Source organism: Salarias fasciatus, chromosome 6, assembly GCF_902148845.1.
Source record: "Salarias fasciatus chromosome 6, fSalaFa1.1, whole genome shotgun sequence".
Taxonomy (NCBI): domain Eukaryota; kingdom Metazoa; phylum Chordata; class Actinopteri; order Blenniiformes; family Blenniidae; genus Salarias; species Salarias fasciatus.
Window position 1 is genome coordinate 25,206,454 of NC_043750.1, and position 17,854 is coordinate 25,224,307.

General features: G+C 41.2%; 1 protein-coding gene across 3 annotated transcripts in view; it reads right to left on the reverse strand.

Annotated features, from left to right (window-relative positions):
• LOC115389579 (protein sidekick-1-like) overlaps nt 1–17,854 on the reverse strand; it is a 300,042-nt gene that overhangs the window by 281,544 nt on the left and 644 nt on the right. The window lies entirely within an intron of this gene.

Consider the following 17,854-nt stretch of genomic DNA (forward strand, 5'->3'; position numbering starts at 1 on the left):
TGAGGGGGAAGTGAGGGAAAACCGGGACACTCATCAATATTACTGAGTCACAGCCCAAATATTAACATACAGCAACTCAAAAATGCTTGGTTGATGATTATTAAATACATTTTTTACTTTATTTCAAAACATATCAGAATCAAGTGTGAAATATTATTGCAAGTAAATTGCATCAAAGAACTCTGGAAAACCACAGCCGATGTATCTTCAAACAAAACTGTCTATCCTTAATTATAAGAGGTAATTTCAATGAATATGCCATTTTTGTTTCCGTAAACATGCAGATAGTCCTTATTTAATAGCACAGATATAAGATAACCTAAAATTTGTTCCAAGTCACATCTGATGAGGCCACGAAGTAAACTTTCTCATCAACAACCAAACTAAAAAGTCCTGCGACATGAGGAATGATGCATGAATACTCCCCAGACTTTAATGGCTCTATTTAGAAATAATTACTTATTTCACTATGATTGGGGTGATTCTGCAGGGCATGCATCTGCACACAAAATGAACACAATTAAAGCACGCCACTTTTGATATGGACGGATTTTGCATATGAAACAGCTTTTAATTTGAAATCAATAGAGGAAATTGTTGACTTGTGCCTTCCAGACTTTGAAACCTGCCTCACCATGGAAACTGTAGATTGTAAATGCCATGGTGAATGAAGACAAATCCCCAGAAAAACATGGACTGTAAGGACAGGCTTCGTTTGACCAGCTAGACTTTAGCAGATTGGCCATGGGCAATCTAAGGTTGTTCTTGTTGCATTTTGGGTGTCCGTTTACACGACAACAGTGCTCAGAGCCGATGAAAATGCAAACTTTCTAGAGATGGCTCTTAAGAAGGAGCTTTTCAAAAAGAGTCTGTCTAAAACGCAACTTTTCGAAACACTGCATGCTCACAAATACTTCTGCCCATGCACGAGTAGATGGCTCAACATAACGGTGGCCTCCAGAGTGGCATATTCTGCTCACTTCAGACTTCACCTCCTCTCTCAGTGTATTACTAGAAACTGTAAGGTTGTTGAAGCCTCTGACCGCCACGCTCCTTTAAGAAAATCTTACTTGACTGGCATCTCATGTACCAACATGTGTTTGTTGTGGACACACACACTGATGCTGATCATGTCCTGAGTCTCAGAACAGACTAGCCCTCATTTCTCTGGATATCACCTTTTAAAACAGATCTGTTTAACCCGGTGCGCTCGTCTGCAGCTTTCCCTTTCTTAAGTGATCCATTTGATGAATTTCGTGTCTTTTTTAATAAGGGAAGATAATTGAATGAGAATTTCATTAAAGACTGTTATTTTGCTGTCATGTGAGAGCTGCATAAGATTCATGGTGTAATCTAAGGAGAGGGCTTGCATGAAAAATGCATCTTTACTTACTATTAGCCTGCCAGTTTTAAGGTTATAGGCTATAAAACCTTACAGAAGCATCCTTTTTTTTTAATTCAACCAGAGAAGGTGCATTAATTAAGTCTTTAAATTAGTGTCTTTATTAATCTCTATTCAATACACCCATACCTTTTCTGCACGTACCAAAACCTCACATTGCTGGCATGTTTCTACCACACACATGCACATTGGGAGGTTAAAGTTATGTGCGGTGCAGTGATATGATGACAGGTTGAAAGCTCAACCAACCAAACTCAACAATGAGTGGCAGCATTGACTGTCATGAACATTCTGCTGATTCAAACACAACAGCAGCAGAAAACACAGCTGAGCCACCAGGCTGGGATATAACTCAAGTTGACTGAGGTATGCAGGCGTGTGTGTGTGTGTGTGTGTGTGTGTGTGTGTGAGTGTGTGTGTGTGTGTGTGTCTGCAGCTCAGCACAGGGTAATACTGAAAGGTTTGCATCAACGGGCAAACAAGATAATTAATTTCTCTCTTTCGCTCGAATGCTTTCATTTTATTTTCATTTGTTTGCCTTTCTCTCCTTCTGGTCCCACGTTCACAAGATAAAGTGAATCCTGCGAGAGACGACTTGTGACTCAGAGCACACACACATTCATTTTCCTATAGGACAACTACATGTCTGAAAGAGTGGCGAGTGTGTGTGTGTGTGTGTGTGTGTGTGTGTGTCCGCTCTGCACGTGTGCACTTAATGAGATGAATGCGTGTGTGCCTCCCCTTCCCAATTACACTGAGTGGAGGAGTGAAACAAGTGGCAGAAAGGAGAGAAAGATGTAACACTGGGAGGGACAGCAAGGAAAAAAGAATGATGCTCAGTGACTGGGGAGAGAGGAGGGAGATAAAGCGAGTCCGTTAGCCAACAAACTATTTCCTCTCTTCTTAGGCCTTCTCTTTGAGGGACTCACTTCATCTGTCTTGACTATGAATGTTTGATTATGGCTCTGTGCCGTCTCCTCTCATCTATCCATCTGCTCCAGTGACCCCATAACTGACAACCTATTCTTTCCTCTACTCCAACTTTCTCTTTGAATTACTTATTTTCTCTCTTTGATTACTTTTCTTCATATCACCGTATCTTCACATCAATCAGAGCCCATTCATTTCCTCGTCCATCAATCAGTTTTCTTCTCTCTTTATAAAGGAATGGTACATGCCTGGCTATTATCTACGCAACCTCTCATTTAATAACACAGGATGAATGGACACATGAACAAGCTTCTTCCTCCTTCAGCTTTTCATTTCAAATGTCCGAGATTATTAATCATCAGAAATAGCCGTGTGGTGCTTAAAACACAAACCGATTGGCTTGTGGGCACTTTGCTTTTAAACATCATGCGTCCGACAAGTGAACTCTGCTTTCACATTAGCTAAAAATACACTGAAGTTGTTAAGAAATGAGCCTGCTTTTAGTCCAGCTCCAAATGATTCCTTTTAATGGAATACGAAATAGCCAAGAAAAAGACAAATGACAGAGGAACGTTGCAGTTTTCACACAGGGTCACTGGTGGGTTTGGTTTTATGGGACAGGTTTTACACCTGTGTATGCAGGCAGAGATCAGTACGCACATGTAAGCCAGATGATGGTGTCATTAACCTACTCCTCATTGGAGAAACGATTTTAAAGAACGTACTCTGCGTTCATTATGAATGAATCCTTCTGGCACATATCACCCAACGATTTATTACCACTGTAGTGCACATGTGCAGTATCAGGAAATGTAGCTTTTCCCAGGTTACATGAAGACAGAGTCTGCGTTTTTAAAAAGTTCTACTTCAGAAGTCATTTTCAAAAAGTTTTGTTTTCAGTGGCTTTGAGCACCGCTGTCATGTAAACTCTGAAGTTGACACTTCAAAGTCAATCCTTTTTTCATTATTTTTTATTTAACCTTTATTTATACAGGTGAGACCCAGGATCTCATTTGCAAGAGAGACCTGTGCAGCAGCAAGTAAATATCAGACAGACACTCAAAAAAATAAAACATTAGAAGTCCAGACTGCAAAATGTAGGTTTGAAACGAAAAGAGGTCCCAACCTCTGAGGGGCCACAGGACTTCAGCGGATCAAAGGAATTACAAGAGTACATTTTTGCAGAAAGTCTCTATTCCTGCAGGTGATGCCAAAAAGAGAATTAAATACCTCAGTGTGAACATTAAAATACAACTACAACATATGCAAAAATTTAAATTACCAATCTGCATTGGAGAGGTGGTCATACATGAATAATTGGTGTTGATTTTGTCATTGTGTCCTCCGTCTGAATATCATAGAGTGTAAATACAGAAGATATATTCATACTGTGATGTATTTCAGCTATTCTGTGATCTTACAGATTCCAGGCGGTTTAGGAAAAGATGAGGCTAAACACAAAGCTTTACTAGATCATTGTGTTTTTGTTGTCCCTTTAAAGTGATAAACCACTGCATCTTAATGTTGGGTGACTGTAAACAGATACCGTCTAAACTAAGCACGTTTAAGAGTGTCCACCATTATTAAGCAAGTCATCAGTCACATGAGTGCTGCCACTTGCTTGTTCTTCATCCCAAAAGTGTGAGGAGGAGGTCAGACTGTCAGGTGTGAACTTGGGAAACTGCAAGTTCTCAGAATAAAGATTTCAATATGTTTGCAGTGTGACTTATAAGTAATAAACAGCACTTTCTTGTTTATGTAGATTTTGGGAAGTTTGTGTTTTTGAACGTTTTAATAACTTGTGCATACAGATCAGCCACAGTGTTGCCTGTGGGTATGAAATTAATGAAAGCTGGCATCATGTTTTTATTTATCCTTCCAATCGTATGTAACTCTACAACCCTTTTTTTATTAGGAAAGGCAACATCCTTTAGAGTTAGGTCAAATATATAGTTCATTTCAAGAACTTATCATTTATACATTTATCACTAAAGCAGTTGTGTCAATTTTAGGGATGCACACCATTAGTTGGGTAAATGATTAAATGCCGGACTGTGGCTATTGGCCTTTTATTCACAGACAAGGTACAGCGTAACTATCACGCAGTCATCCACCAGTAGTCAGGACGACAGACCCGTCAAACAGCAGTCCCAATCCCTGCAGCGGCGGTTCGAGCGACTGTGGTTCAAAATGAAGACACGTGCTCTTGCCAGGCAAAGCAGTTTGTCAGTACTTCCATCCAGAACATGTAAATAACGTAACATTACACCCGAATATTTGCATAGCTTGCACAGACCAATGGTTGCTTGCAATTTGCCGTCAAGCCAATGTGGCGTTGTTAACCAGAGAGTGTGATCCTGTCAAGTCTGAGAAGATAACACAGTTTATCATGACAATGATCTTGCAAGGTAAGCATCCAGTTGACTTCATTAGAGGTGAAGGTAAATCCTGAACATACAATACAGCACATACCACAAAAACTTGCATTCCAGCAGCTTTTAAATTCAATATGGTCGCTAAAGATCATGATGGAAGTGTTCGAATTTTGGTGACAAATAATGTAGATTATCTTGAATTTTGATTGTTTTCCTGGAAGACTTGAACAAAGTTTTTAATTTGTTGACAGAGAATATCCCTAATCGTTGCGTTTCTCGGAGCTCTTTAGAATTTAAGATCACATACATACACACACACACACACACACACACACACACACACACACACACACACACACACACACAATGATCCAGAGTCCAAGAAAACTCTGCATGATGTGTAACATCTCCATAACTCACTATTATCAACAACAGCAGGTTTCTGATTAATATGCGAATATATATGAATACTTTTTCATTCTGATCGCAGACTTATGGTTGAATTATTCTCACCACCACTCATGAGGAACACACACTTGTGTAGTACAGGCCAAGTCTCCACACTGCAGGCTCCCTCCTCACAGAGGTATGCCCACCTCTACCTTGGATCAAAGGACTGAGCTTTAAACCTCTGGCCAGGAACACACTCGAGCAACACACACACACACACACACACACACACACACACACACACAGCATAGTATTTTTTGGCTGTTCCTAGAAGAGATCAAAAAGGCCTTTTTTTTTTCCTTTGCTCTGAGCCTATAGCATAAATCACCATACACAGACGAGCATCCATCCGCACACACACCCAAGCGCATGCACACACACACACACACACCCACACACACTCAAACACCTGTGGCACATCAAACGCACCCAGCTGAGAACACACACCTGCAGCAGGGTAAAGCCCTTAGATTGAACAAGTAAATCATGTTGCTCTAAAAACATACACACGCACGCGCAAGACGACACACTCCCCTGCACCTCCACTCAACCCAGCCTGACCTCAAGTAATATTCCGTGACTGGTGTCTCACTATGCAAAGAACCCATTCAAATAGTTAGTGAAGACTCCACCGCAGTGGAAACGTAGACAAACAAATGCGGAGCCTCAGCCAGGTGTGTTTACAGAGCGCGTGGGGAGGCGATGCTTTCTCTCAGTGTCACCCCCACGCCCTCTGGATGTTCCACAAATAAAAAAAAAAAAAAAAATGGCAACACTTAAAAGAGAGAAGTGGAGAAAAGTGAGACAGAGACGACGGAAAGTTGCAGCGAGAGAGATAAACGGAGAGAAAGTGCGGGGAAATAAAGAGAGTCAGCCTGAGGTATGATCCGCTGGAAGGTTGCCCGTTTGAATCCCAACACAGACTGAAAACATTCTGGAGAGTCACTTTCTTCGCCTCTCTGTGGGACTGCTCTTAAACCTTCAACTAATCTAGTGCTGCCACTAAATGACTGGCAGTACAAGTCTGGGGTTTTAAAAGGCATATCCCAGGTGTTAAGAGAGGGAGCAAGTGTGTGCGTCTCTCTGATAGATCTCCAGCCACCTGCTATTGCGTTTCCACCAGTTGTTCCCGCGAATAGGAATCTGTTCCTACATTGCCTTTGGAAACCAGAAATCTGTGATTTTTTTTTTTTTTTTTTTTTGTGCCGTCCAAACTGTTGTTGACGTAGCATTTGAATAAATTAAAGTTTGGAGTCAAGCGCTCATACACATCCTTCGCACACAATAGTCTCTCCACACAAGAGTATGTGGGTAAAATGTCACGATGCATTTACATAAACTGTACAGGCTGCTAAACAAAAGCAAACAGAAAAACTGTGAAATGTACCTTGCAAATATATTTAGGCGCTTTAAATCTGTTTTTTTTTTTTCCCCTGTTTGTGCATAAGGAGAAAACATTGCTATACAATGCAAAATCAATATGTGAAAATCTCTTGCACAGCATACAAAACTGTGGCTAGCAGCACATCTGCAATAACCCAGACTGCCACTGACTAATTAGTAATTACAGCAATGCACAGTAATTACAGTGAAGTATCATGAATGTAAAAATCATTCAGTAATTCTGCAGGGTGTGGATTCTGCTTTGCAAATTCACACTCTAAATAATAATGGGATAAAAACTTAATGCCGACATTATATCTTCTGGACTGTAAGTCGCATCTATGAAAAAAAGACAAGAATAATACAAAATAAAATGCACAGCGAGGTGAGCAGGTTTGTTACTGCTTGAGAGAAAGACTTTTTTACAACGCTGACAGGCAGCTTTATTTTGTGCATAGCCGTAAATACTTTCTGAGGTGTGTTGGTGGTCTTGTGATTGACTGCTCATGACGTCCACGCATGCTGTTCTCCATTTTTTGTAGCAAAACAACACATGAACATTTGTCCCATAATCAGTCAACATCAGTCAGTTGGCCAATGATCGTGAAATCTTGGCACACCTCTGCTGGAGAGCGAAAAAAAACTGTATAAAAGCATCTGGAACGCCTTGAGACATTTCAAATATAATTACAGGAACAAATGTTGAAACTTCAATTCAAAACTGACAGTGCCATACAGAGGTCAGAGATCGGTGACCTGTCCACGGTGTGACCTGCCTTCACCCATAGTTAGCTGGAATCGGCTCCATCGCCCCACAGCGCTGCGCAGGATAAAGTTGTGTAAAAGATGGATGGGTAGAAGTAGCTTAACCAGCCAAACAAATTGTAAAAAAGTGTGTCCAGATAACTCTAGACATGAATTTCTTTGATTTTATTTGCAGTTTTTTTGAAAAAATAATAACAATTGTTTCCTTGTTTGTTTTATTTAATAAAAGCCCCTGTTGATGTTGACTGTTGATATTTGGTTTGTTGACAATGCTGCGCACCAGCAACAGAGGAAATGACTTCAACTAATGAATATACATTAGTAGATATTTGGAAGCGTCCACACAGTGGCTTGGTGGTTAGCTCTCTCATGTGGCATTGAACATACTGCATGTGTGTAATTTGGAAGAGGGAATGCATGGATTTGGAGGGCTTAATGAGCAAAGAAATGCATTTGTTTGTTGATTTCCATCCTGGACCAGGCCATTTGTGCCATTCATAACTCGATACTCCTTCCAATCATACCACTCACACTGCTCACAATATGAGCTTCAGCCCCAGTGATTTAACAAATATAAAACCACAACAAGATCATGACAGCCTGGTCTTGTTGGTTTTGCTTGTTCCTAACTTGATTTTCCAGTTTCCAACCAAATAAAAATTGTTGTGGCAAGCAGTTTATGCAAAACAGTAAGAAGTAATTTTCATATCACAGCCTAACAAAAGAAAATAAAGCTCAGATTGGTTTCTCCGGTATATGGCACAAAATACTGAATAAAGTATCTCTTCATTCCTTTCTCATTTGAAATCAAATCTACACAGATGAAACGTCTCCTCCGGAGTCCCTCCTCGCCCAACTTCATGCGGCGAGCAGGCATAAAGCACGTACAAACAGGGTCTGACGCCCCCTGCAGAAGTCATCTGCGGTGGCTCCACGTTCACAGAAGTGGAAACTGCAGGGTCACGGTTTCAAAACCCATGAAACGAGAAAGAATATTAGAGACCTGTCTCAAGTTGTAAGCCATGAAGTTCATGAACTGAAAGTGTCACACACAGTAGGCAGAGACTGCGCTCCACTTCCCCGTCGTTCGTCATTCTGACTGACAGACACATAAATATTCTGTCAGGTTATTTTGTTACCAGACTTTTTTATTCAAGTGCCACTTCCCAAAGAAAAAGAAAGTGAATCCGCATCACATTTTAATGTGGTAATACACCTCCATCAGCCATAACATTAGTACCACCTAACCCTAACAGGAAATACCCACAAGACGGCTGTCGGCGTGCTGTGATACCTGGAACTGTTCACTCATTTTGTGTATGTTGTCGTGTGGCGCCGACATTGCAACACATGCGTTGATGATTCTTGACCACCTACAATCATGTGTCCAGTGGACTGCTTTTCTGTTCTTTGACCACTTTAGACAGTTACTGATTACTGCAAACCAAGAACAAAAAGAAATTTGGTTTTCGAGATGCTCTGACGCGGCCGTCCAAACATCATAGTTGTTGAACTCACTCAAATATTTGCCAGCTGCCACTGACACGTACCATTGATCGGAGGGTTACTGGTGTCATTTCCTTGACCTGTTACTGCAGACTGGTGTTTTATTAAAATGTCAGATATTATCACTATTACAATGATTCACTAAAGATTCACATTGCATTGAGAAATTTACAGACAGTGTACCATGAAAAGTGAAAAAACACAATCACATATTACTTTGTCAGTATAACTTGCTTTTTTTTTTGTTAAATATGATGAATCTGTATTGCAGCAACCTATGTAATATTTGGATTTCTTTCGACGCTTGGTAAGATTTAAATACCGCCACAAGATTTAAAGAGTTGAATCTTTAAATCTTTAAATTTAAGATTTAAATACCGCCACAACAATCAAAAGGATCTGCCCTCAGTACTTCAATCCATCTGATCAGAGAGAATTCCAGTTTTGACACTGCTGTCAAACATATTTATTTGTAATATTCATCTAAAACATTTTCAACATCTGACAGCATGAGCATTAAAAAGAGTTAATTTGTTCCGAATGAAAAAACTTAGCTTAAAGTTAACATAAGCTAAGTCAAAATGATTTTGGTGATTATGAAATTAATGTTTTGTGGTAATAGTTATCAGAGGATTTTGGTAATCAAGACAAAGGACATTGTCCTGAAAACATCATTATTACTATTATGTGAAAAATGAAAGCACAGTCTCCGGGGAGCAGAGGCCTGGAGAGAAGAAAGTCACCTGTTGATCAGATATCGGAAAATATAGTGATTAATATCTTGAAATCATGATTGCAGAACACACAGCAAAGAAAAACTGGTATGTGTTGCCTGTGTAATTATAGCTGTGATTAGAACCCAATAATCCCCATGCAGCTGTTTGTTGGTCATTTAACATGCATTAGTGTTCATGACTTTGCATTGATCACACAGTTCAAAGTGCTTAATTCCATTAAATCTCATTAAATGAGCCACATATAGTTTAATTTATTCATTCTTCTGCTCATCTTGTGAATGCAGCCTATTTAAAATGAACTATTTAAAGTATACAAACCAATAACTTGACACTTGAAATAATTGTATATTTCTGTTATAAGTAACTTTGGGCTGGTGTTTTAAAAGATGCAAATGCATACACTGCTTTTTCATTTAGCACAACATTTTGTGACTGCATACGTTTTTTTTTTGTCTGCCACCTTTGGTTTCCCTACTTCTCTCATGTCTTGGTTTATATTTGTGGTGGAAGAAAATAGCCAAAGGTCTCAAGCAGCCAAGATTAAATTCCACGAAAAATTATAAACAACCAGGTCAGAAAATGAGCGTAGGATTGCTGGTCAAAGGTTGCAGTGGTTCTATTTTCATTGCATATGCACTTCTGATTACATTTTCAGCCATATTATGCAAATGTATGCATTGCCATTCATGTGTACAATATTAGACACAAAGGTAATGCAGGACATTCTGCCTTTGTAAAGCTTTTAGAGCTCAGGCTTCATTCACAGGGAGGTGTTGACTGATTAAAGCTTCAGTTAATGGGGTTGTATCACAGGGCTGTGCTGTTCTAACAGATGTTTCGGTTTACTTCCACTATTCAGTATTGTTCATTGATCTTACACCCGTTTAATACGAACGCAATCTGCAAGGAATTGGAAATGCTTCACTCCATGTAATGTAGGTGTAAAGTCACCTGAGTGTGTGTGTGTGAGGCAGCTGTAGTGGAAAAATAGGATGCGAGGATTGTGAGATGACAGGATGCTTTTATGCTCACTTCACAGTGACTTACCCTAAAAAAAAAAACAAGAGAGGCTTGAATTTGAATCGTATTTCCTCCTTGTGAATTTTAAATCTTGTTGGCTGAAGGGCTTCCGAGTAATGTACTTTATGATTTGAGGAATAAATCTGGAATAAATAATAAACCATAAATTATGTATACATCACCATATTAGGATGATGAAACATGTTGTCAACTTGTGTTTATTTGTACATCCAGCTTTTAAAGAGCAACACTGATCATTAGGTTGTGTTTCGTGATGCTTGGTGAATAACAGCCCAGCATTCACACTATTTTGAGTCTGTTTTTAGTCTCCACCGGAGAGGGGCTGATTAGTTTCTACAAATCTGAATCCTTTTTCACAGAATGACCTTCCTGCATTTCTACCTTCAGAGAGGTGTTGACAGTATTTCTAAGAACTTTAAAACTAACAGTAAAGGTGCTTATTGTGCAGGGAAACGACACTATGGCCAATATATAATGTACAACATTATGAAACTTTGTACTGCCATGCCAACAAGCATTATCTTAAGAAATATAATCTACTCTGACTTTAAATATTCATGAGGTAGCTGAATAATTTCTAGATGTTTTCTACAAAAATCCATGCTATAAAAAGGTGGAAATCGAACTAAAATGTGAATAAAGAGAGAATGCAGTGATGTGCAAAGCAAATAAAATCTATACATAATGTCAAATGTTAAAATTAAAAAATATATATTGGAAAAAATTTCTGCTCAGTTCGGATTTTCGTGCAACTACTTGTGGTGCAGTGTGTTTTCCTCCATATATTCTGGTTTCCAAAGACCAAATTGTTAGGTTTATTAGCTAATTTAAATTGCAAATACATTAAAACATGTGTCTGCCTCTCTGTGGTGGACTGGGAACATGTTGAGACGGCATCCTGGCTCTGTCCATAATCCGCTAGGATCGACACTACAGATTCGCTGGACAAACTGGATAAATGGATTCAAATTTACAGAAAATTCATACAGCGTCTAAATTATTTATAAATGTTATTGAAACCTTTTGCAAATTTAGGACAGAAAGACACAGGAACCTGAAAACATGACCATGAAAATGTGGGTGGAGCACAAAGCAGAGGTATTTTACTGCAAACTGTTGTCTCTGGTATATTACAATATCATTGCCCCGATGTGTGCAAACTTCCAGTCCTCAGTGGTGAAAATAACTCTTCCTGGTGACAACTACTCATAGCTGTTTTGCTTTCACAATAGCCGGAGGTCTTATTAAATTAGTGTGCAAGTGGCAATAATTTGCACTGAAACCACTAGAAAGTCTTGTTATGACTCTTTGTGACTTTGTCTTAATTAGACCTTTATTCAAACGATAAATTATTGCTTTACTGCTTTTAGACGCAGCTACAGCCCTGAGGCAAACTGCGCAAAACCTGAATTCAGAGGTCACTACACTGTTTAATTCAACATATCAAGTATTTAACATTGGAGCCAGAAGTCAGACGCTCCCCTGTACAACATGAAAATTGCTGTCAGGGTCAGACCGGCAGAAGGACACTCTACTCTGACAGCGAGTTGATTTGGTTCCTTTGTGCACCAAACCCGTTCATCAGAGCTGCCTGTCTGTCTGCACTCTGCTGGCCACATAGAAGGAAGATCTAACATATTGTGGTTTTGTTTGAAGAACTCTTCACAGAGCTACAAAAAAAAAAAAAAAAATCAAATAAAGAAATTCTATTTTAAAGCTTAAATCACATTTTTCAAAAAAGTAATTATGAAAGATTTGTGTGCACCTCATTGTGTGGTGATTGCTCCATACTTCATTTGCCCCATTTTAGCAGTTTCTGGGTAATTGATATGAAAAAAAGCATCAATATTGTTGGTGATTAAGATTCAAAGCGATAAATAAGCAACAAAGGTGATACGTAATTAAGGCCATTATAATCAGCTACCGACCCCAAGCGTTATTCAGCAATGTCATAACAATACATGTGCAACTAACAGCTACATTCATTAATCTGCAATGATTGGCTTGATTAGCACTCTCAACATTTTTTTTCAGAATATCAGCCAGACTGAAAGAAAATCTTAATCACTGTTCAATAAATTCAAATGGGATATATTTGAATGTGTTGTTTGATCAAGCTGACACTCTAAATTCTAGCCACGTTCAGGTAGTTGCCTGCTTTTTATTAGCTGAAAAGATGGCCACCGTACATGTTTATTCTGACCTCTAGTGGCAGTAAGTGGGGATGCATTAATTCAGTTAGCATCATGTATCAGGTCCGATACTGCACAGTTTACATGTACTCCTACTCATATTCATAAAAGACCTTCAAAACGACGTGACGTGATTTCTGTGTCATCCATCAGCAATCTTGGCAGAATTTACGCAAGAGAGCACGAGCGATGTCCATGGATTACAGATTCTTCATTATCAATGAGATTACAATTCCTGAAGTAAGCAGACTGCAAAATATATTCTGCCAAAATATGAAGACGAGGGCTGTAATCTAGTTCACAACATCAGTAATTTAACATTTGGAACAGCAGCGTTAGCCCGATGGAACCCGTTAGTGTAACTGCACCGTAGATCCAGGAGGATCATGCTACATGCTACCTGCTACTTGTGTCATGCCACATGCATTGCAACATGCTCCCACATCAGCAATGCTGCACATGATTAAAGTATGGCTGATGATCACTTGTTAACAGTGAGCAAGAGTTCAGCCGACCAGTGGCCACTTGACAATATAACAGTTTTCTTTCACTTCAAGGTCTTTCTATTTTTGCCAAACATAAAACATTTTGCATGACTTGTGTGTGATGACACACTGCCCAAGCTGAAAAGAGGATGTGTACAAGAAGTTGTGAGTTCTGATGACAAAAAATAAGAAGTAAACATAAAACTTGTCGAAGTCTGCATGTTCGTTCAAAAATTTTTCTCTTTGTCAGGCTTTGTATTTTGCAATGTCTCCAAGCCAAAACAGTTGGTGTGTTGCAACCATCCTGTCTTATCTGGATGTCTCGCTCGAGAAACATCTTAAAAAGTACAAGATAAGCATTTTGGGCTCTGCCTCCTCCCTTCTCTTCACACGGTAGATCAATAGCAGCCTCCTCCTCTCTCTAACTTACATAATAAACAGTGAGGTCTAAACAAGCAAAACAGCCTCCATTCCACCTGTGTGGCCTCAAGCAATGGATTCCTTTGTCCCTCGTGGAAAGGCCCAGGGGGAAGACAGAACCAGACATTAAAAAGACAAGAAGAGATGCTAAAAGAACAGAAAAGAAAAGGAAAAAAGGATAAAGAATATGATGCAGTTGTTTCACATTTCAAAGCTAAGAGATTTTTGTGAGGAAAACTTTTCCAAAACACACCTTTTCACAAAGACGTGGAACTATTCTGATTGGGAGGTAGAATACCGGGACAGGCAGACAATAAATTATTTATGCCTTTTAACCGCCCGCACTCGTCGTCAGACTGCGGTAGAGTCGGAAACATGACCCAGCCAAACTCTTCATGACATCAATGACTCACCGAAAAAGTCGAACCATGGCTGCACGTGCTCTCTGTGAACCGAGGCCGTGGGATGGTTGCACAAGTTGCACACACAACTCTCTTTTGTACGCGCATGAACACACACACACACATAATTATCTTCCATTAGGACACTGACTCCTTCCATATAGCTGCCACTTTGTCTGCCGTGAAAAGAAAACACTTTGGGCAGACGGAGCGTTAGCGTCAGTCTGACACACACCTACCGGCAATACATACTGTATGTGGTCTGCAGTCCTGTCAGGACCAAAACCTGCTGCCCATACCAAGTACGCACGCAGAGACAGCTAGACGAACAAACACACACACACACACACACAGACATACACAGTGTGCAAAGTGTCAGGTGGCAGTGATTTGTTCCTACTGACAGACAGGAAATAAGGGAGTCGACCAGGGACCTCACTTCCTCTTAGACCTGACTAACCTGACATCTATCAAGAGCCCACACACACACACACACACACACACACACACGCACACACTCTTCTCCTCCACTGTTTGGCTCACTAATACGCATGCACATATTCACAATCCATCAGACTCCTAAGTCTCTCCTGAGGCCTGCAGAATTCAAATTTGGGATTAAACACTTGTCTGTGGGCAAAGAAAGAACATGTGCATAACTATTTTGTAACTAGCACTACAGTTCAAAATACATCAAAGTGTGCCAATTGCATGCTGAAGAAATGGAGCGTGCTGTTAACACTTCAAGTGACAAACAGCCTCTGATAAAAATTACATCAACTCTTCTAGTGTGTTTGTTAAATGCTGCAAGCGAAGAGTGCCGTAGGAAAGCGACACCACTCAGAGAGGACGCTAATGACTGAAAGAATTACATTTGTTGGAGCATCAAAGAGGTGGTCTTGATAAGGTTATGCAGCATGGACAATCATAATCACTTTAATTAATCTTCTAATTGGCTCCCTCCTCATTAGAACAGGGTTACGCAAAGTTCCAAGTCCGCCAAAGCGGTTTGACACTGATGAGGAGGAAGGGCTCGAGTGTGTGTGATTGCGGGAGTATGTACCCGGGTGCATGTGCAACCCTGCTCGATCTGATTTGGTTTTTGACATCACACTCAGAACTTTCCCAGCCCACAGGCCAACATCTAGACATTCAAACTTGACCTCAATTCACTTGAGCAGAGCCCGGCGGTCCAATCAGCATGGAGCTCCGGCTAAGCTGAGCCAATGGTACGCGTCAAATCAGACCCAATCACACACTGATAGATCCGATAAGTGGGTCAGCAGCATTACACAGAAGCCTTTTCTTGGCCTTTCTGGGGAAGGAGGCATCTTTGAAATTCATGGTAAGAAATGCAACTCTTCTGAGAGTCCTGAAGACTGTGACCCGCAATTTCAATTTCATACCAGCGAGGCACAGCTGGGACGCTCAAGCCACATTTTCATGCAGTTACCTTGGGCAAGGTTAGCATTAATGACAACCAGCAGAATTTTTCATTAAACTTTGGCTACTTATAGACCATTATCATTACGCACATTAGCAAGTGGGACAAAAATCATTCTCTACGTATCATAAAGCTAATGATCCGTGAAACTGTTGCTACGCGAACCCCTCCTTTCTTTAGACACTGTCATGTTTCAAAGGTATTAAAAGTACTACACGGTCCGATGGGGTACGGGTTTTTATAAAGGCACTTGCCAAAACGCAGGGTGGTCAAAACTAAATCATGATTATAAAAAAAAAAAAAAAAAAAAACAGTAACACCTTGCAAGATTTCTGTCTTAGGACTGCAACACAGAGACACAAGCACACTGACCCTGGATATGACTGACATTTTGAAACACACCGAATGTGACACATCCCTGACTTCACTCGGAATATAAATTGTCGGAAGATGCTCCATCTGAGGCCATGCTGAAAATGTGAATCAAACAGCCCTGGGGCAGGACCCACTCACCGAGAGGGAGGGAGCAGGGGAGGGGGGGTACCTTGGCGTTGGTGGTGAGGGGATAAGTTATGAATAAAGAAGCCAGTGAGGAGAGGTGAGCAAATGAGAGGTGGGGGGAAGGAGGGGAAGGCAGAGGAGGGGGGGAGACAGTAAAATGCTGCCGTCACTTAAACTCTAAAATGAAAGATCGATGAGCTTATTTAAATGTGCTCCCGGAGACGAGAGTTGGCTCATATAAACCTTCGCATTTATGAGGAGGGGTGTGGGCATCGATTGACTGAGAGACAACCAGAAGAGGCGGAGTGAGCGAGGGGAGGGAGGGAGAGGGACAGAGAGGGACGTGGCGGAGGGTGAGAGACAGGGACAGGGAGAGATCAGGAGGATCAACCTTGGCTCATGAATTTCATCCTTTTTCTCCTAAAATAAAACGTCCTAATAAATGCTGGGGATGGAAGAGTCGGAACCTGGAAAATCTACAGCCTTCGATTGACCGCCTGGCACAGCTTATCGAATCAATACCCCCCTCCCCCTCGTCTCCCCTTCCTCTATTCCCCACAAGAGCCCACTCTGTCCCGAGTTTGTTTCATTAATTTCAAATTCACCCCTCGACCCGCCCTCCCCCACTCCCCCCCTTCAGGCAGGACAGCTGGCAGGGGCTGGTGGGTAAGAGGATGGGAAAACATTTGGGGGGGTATCTTGGGTGCTGCTGGTGAGACCTTGACATTAATGGGAGGGCCGAAGGAGCTGACTCTGCAACCACATGAGGAAAGAGAGAGGAGGGAGGGAGGGAGGCAGATGGAGAGTGTGACGACTGGGAAAAGAAAAGAGAGGAGAGCAACTTTTGACACACACAGAGGTGTTGTCATACCGTCATCATCGATTGAACTGCAGGCACAGCTCTGTGAGTGACAAGTACGGTGCGCCGCATTCCCTCTACCAATCCCCCCCTCCTCCTACATTTTCCCTCTCACCCCTTTCCCTTTCTCCCTCCGGTGCTCCTCCTTGCACCGCCTCCTTCTCCTCCCGGCCGTGCTCTCCACTTTCTCACTCTCCTCATTCCTCCTCTCCCTCGCACTCCGCTTTTCACACTTCACACAGGCACTTTCCTGCACTTAAACCGCACACATATTCTCCGTGTGTTCACAAATAGCGCACGCACACCCCCCTCCAAACACTTCTCTTTCACACGCACACACACACAAGCATTCCACAGACCCCTCCTCCTCCTCCTGCTGCACAAAACCCCCAATGTCTCAGCCTTACATTGGCCCACCACGCCATCTGTGACCCAGAGAAAGTGTGTGTCAACACCGCTCTGACCTTTTCTGTGCTTTTGTTTTGCCACTCTGAACATGCTCCCAAGAGGCACCCAGACATGCGACCAACAAAGAACAAGCATCACACTTTTTCTCCATCTTCCATATGACTTTGTCCATCTGAAGGTGCTGGACCCTGTCCCAGCTGACTGAAACCACTCCATCACAGTCTTCACAAAAAAAAAGAAAAAAAAAAAAGCATCACTCTACTGTTGGCAGTTCCCAGCTATGTCTAGGGATCAATATCCCATCTTCTTCCCTGTTACCATATTCAAGAATTGCTTCACGCATTAGGCACGGCGAAAGACGAGCAGCATGTACTAATCTGAGCTACTGCCTGCAGCAACAGGGTCAACACTGCACTAATAGGACACAACTTAAATTAATACACTCAGCATGTGGCTGTATGTGGATATGTGTTTGTGTGCTTTTGTGCCAAATCAAGAGATGTAGTTAAGCAGGTCACAGACTAAGAGGGGGATTATCTGTGCCTGGAAACTCTA